Source organism: Cryptomeria japonica, chromosome 4, assembly GCF_030272615.1.
Source record: "Cryptomeria japonica chromosome 4, Sugi_1.0, whole genome shotgun sequence".
NCBI lineage: Eukaryota > Viridiplantae > Streptophyta > Pinopsida > Cupressales > Cupressaceae > Cryptomeria > Cryptomeria japonica.
This window is the reverse complement of record NC_081408.1, coordinates 606230332-606234774: the sequence shown is the minus strand read 5'-3', so window position 1 is coordinate 606234774 and position 4443 is coordinate 606230332.

The window sequence follows — 4443 nt, the reverse complement described above, 5'->3', positions numbered from 1 at the left end:
TAGTAGGAAGATTAGGAGATTGAGGAGGAGGAATGTTCTCATCCTTAGCACTTGGGTGTTTAGGTTGTGGTCTCTTAGGCTGGAAAATAGGAGAAGAAGGAGGTCTCTTCTCTCTATAAAAAGAAGGAGGAGGAACTGCTCCATATAAAGGAGGAATTTTTGGTTTAGGAAGAAGACCAAGTCCATCATGACGAGGAGGGATAGGTCTACCTTTAGAAAGTTTATTAGGCATAGACATAGTCACATCCATAGGGATGGGTTGGGAATCTTCTTGAGGAAAGACATTAGTTTTATCTTTCAAAGGAAGAACTTCCTTCTCAAGAACAATAGGAATATCAAGTTTAGGTGTTCTAGGTTCACTTAGAGATAGGATCATATCTGTTTTCCACTTTTGATAAGATTTGAAAAGATGATCACTTCGCGGAGGAAGAGATTGGAATTGTTTAGGCCAAAAGTAATCAATAGGAACACTAGAGGTTCTTTCAGCTGGTTTAAAGAGACTATGATTGACAGTAACAACTTCACCATTATGGGGAAATTTCAAACACTTATGAATAGGAGAAGCAATAGCTTTCATGGAAGATAGCCAAGGATAGCCAAGCTTCACATGAAATTGTTCGGATGAAGGAATAATAGCAAAGTTCACATCAAGGGATTTGTTATGGACCTCAATAGGCAATGTAATAGAACCAATTGCAGGAGAAGAAAATGCATCAAATAGTTTCACAATCACATCAATTTTGTCATAAATCACTTGATTCAATTGCAAAGTAAAAAGAAATTCTTCAGTAATAACATTAACCATGCACGAAGGATCAATAAGCACTCCACGGCAAGGTGTATTCTTGACTTTTGCAACTATGTATAAAGGACCATCAGGTGCCCTAATGGTTTCACTGGAATCAAATGTGATGGAAGGTTCTTTAGGGTTTTCTTGCTGCTCTACAAAGTTAATCACATTCGGAGTCATAGACACAAGACCATCAGATGAGAGAGAGGAATCATTAGCCTCAATTGCATTAGAGGTATGAGAAGGTAATGGATCAGTGAAAATCTGAAGATCTTGATTAGGAGGAGCTACAGATGTATTGCCTTTATCATTCACTCCAGAAACAGAAATAGTATTATTATCAATCAAATCTTGAATTTTACCCTTTAAAGAAAAACATTTTTCAGTATCATGCCTAGGCTGACGATGAAATTGACAAAAAGCTTTGTTATCAAAATAAGGTGAAGTAATCTTTGCAGGATCAATTTTCCTTATAGGAGGAAGAGTAAGCACATTTTGTTCCAATAACTTATTCATAATACTATGCAATGATTCATTCAAAGGAGTATACTTTCTTTCTTTCTTGAAAAATTTAGAAATAGGAGGCACACCTGATGCTGCATTCACATTGTTGTTGATGATGTTTTCATTGAATTTGATGGAATCTCTGTTCGGTTTAAACTTCCCAAATGGTTGTTGACTGCTATCACCCTTATCACTCGGAGCCATAGGATGTGATTGTTCCATTTGACTCACAGTCAGTTGATAATTGTGAAGAGTTGCACACAACTGTTGGAAAGAAGTAAACTCAGAAAACAGAAGTTTGTCTCAAATATCTTTTTGTAAATTAGAAATAAAGATTCTTTGAATATCATTGTCAGGCACTGGAAAGGAAATTTGAGCATACAAATGCTTATATCTACCAATGAAATCAATCACTTTTTCTTTAACACCTTGTTTACAATGCATTAAATCAATCAAAGTAACTTTAGGACTTATATTGTTTTGAAATTGTTGAATGAAAGCATTTGCAAGTTGTTCGAAAGAAGTAATAGAATAAGAAGGCAACGAGCAATAACATTGTAGGGCTTTGTCTCTTAATGTTCTAGTAAACAATTTTGCAAGCAACCTTTGGTCATAAGCAAAATCAGTACAAATTGTTTGAAAAGTCTTAACATGTGTTAGAGGATCACCTTTACCATTATACAGTTCCAAATGCGGGATTTCAACATGTTTAGGAGGGATAGCTCGAACAATGTCAAGAGAAAGTGGGCTCGCAACATCAAATGTGGGCACACTAAACTTAGATTGATTCATAGAGGCAATTTGTTGCTGTAAAGAAGAGACAGTTTGTGCAAGATTGATAATGGTCGCTTCAGTTGAAGAGTTCATATTAGATGTTTTAGATTGAGATGGAGGTGTTATGTTATTGAAAGAAGGTAGAGAGTAAGGTGGTGGGACACTATGATAGTTAGTCATAGGAGATGATTGGAAAGGAGGAACACTACAAGGAGGAATGGAAGGGTTAAAGGAATTGCCCCCTTGCGTCATGTTCATTTGTGGAGATATAATAGGGACACTCATTGAAGGAATGAATGAAGAAGTCGGATTAAATGAAGGAAGAGTGTTAATTGAAGAAGAAGGGTTGCCCCCATGACTGGTGATCACAGGAGGAATGTCTTGTGTAGAAGTAGCCATTATGTTTGATGTAAAGGTAGGTACGCTAGCAATAGGAGTCATCAAAGGAATAGAATGATTGACTTGAGTAGGAGGTTGTGTATAACCCAAATTTTCAGCACAACTCTTCATAGGCATCACATTCGAATCCACAATGTGTGCAATACCACGCAAAATATCAATTCCATTCTTATCACTTTGAAGCATACGTTTTAGACCCTCAATTAAAGGAAGAGCTTGACTATCAGGGTATTCTTGAGACATCCATTGTCGAAAATCGTCAAATTGGTTATCCAATTTTGAAAGTTGTTCTACAGAAACCTCATGGAGAGCTTCTTCATCATTAAGAGGATTAGAGGAATTACCCATGTCCTCGTTAAAAAGGCTATTCAAATTAGGTTCCATCTCCTCAGTAGTTAAACCTCGGAAAGACTTAATTCTACGGCTTCGTCTAACGGGAATAGTGTAAGTAGGGCTTATTGTTGTAAAACTCATGCACTAGAGAGAGAGAGAAAGTTTTGAATTTAGAGGTAGCAATTTTCAGTAAAATCAGCCAATCTTCTGGATTTAAGCTGTTAAATGCAATCACGACAGTCTCCCGAAATTTCGGAAAAAATGTCCGGGACCGTGGCGCTCGGAGTGCAACACGGTCCTTGCAACTTTTTTCGAAATTTGCAGGGATGAAAGGTATGATGATTTTAAAGCTAATCTGAAAAAATTGAGTGATTTTACGATCTGTAGATAGGCCAAATTAAAGTTGCAATCTCAAAATTGAACCCTACCAAGATTGTCGAAAAATGCAAAATTTGAATTTTGAAAAAGAGAGGGAAACTGAAATTTTGAATTTTATGATTTTAGAGGGAATGTTAAGAGCAATGCAAGTTTCGAAATTTGAAGGTTGATTCAATTTCACACAAAATTCGATTTTGAAAGCGGAAATCAAAGTTGTTGTAATTAAGCACTTAATTTCAAAAGTCACAAATTGTAAGAATTTGAATAAAGCACTAAAATTTTGAATGAATGCAAACACACTTTTCAGATTTAGGACAATAAGAACACAATTTTGACACAAAATTTCAATTTCAACAATTTTTGAATGATTAGAAGCGTTAATCCAAGCAATCCCTAGACCAACTTTGACTGTAATTTTGAAGGTGTTAAAATTGATAAAATCAGCCAAAATTCTGGATTTTAGCAGGAAAATACAGTAAGATCTCGCTCCCAAAATTTCAGAAAAAATGTCGGGGACGATGGTGCTCGGAGTGCACACGGTCCTCGAAACTTTTTTCCAAATTTTCAGGGATGAAAGATATTGTGATTTTATTGTGGAATCCAAAGTTACAGCTGATTTGGAGATGTTTTGATCAGTGAAATTGTCGGACAAAGGTTGAATCAAGAGGGTTTCAAAAATTAGGGTTTTGACACTTAACCACTTAATTTTCAAAATTAAAGCACAAATATGAATTGATAATTTGTAATAGAAGGGCAGATCTGAAACAAGCATTAATAATTAAACATTTCACAAGCTTAATTACTAAAAAGAAAATTTAGGGTTTTTATGCAATTAACCTCTAAAATTTTGCCAAAGATCAAACATGGAAATGTAATCAAGGAATCCAATTTTCAGATCTAACTATGAATAATCAGAAAGGATGTTCACATCGGGTTCACCAAAATGTAAAGCGGAAAATCGCGATCGAACCCTAGTTGCTCTCCCCTCTTCCAACTCCAAGGAGAGAGAAGGGAGATTCACTTGGGTTGATGGTTTTCACTTAGGGGAGAGACTTTACATTCAAAAGAGGGGTTGAAACCCACAAGATCCAATCCCACACAATGCAAGATTGGATGCTAAATGAGTCTCAAGGGTTAAGAAAGCAAGGCTACCCTCTTTTGTAAAGAATGTTGATAGAAGAATTAAGCTAGGAATGCATAGAAAGTGACAAAGATTCACTTATAAACTGAGATAGGGATATAGGATGAAGCTGCGGACCTGGAAT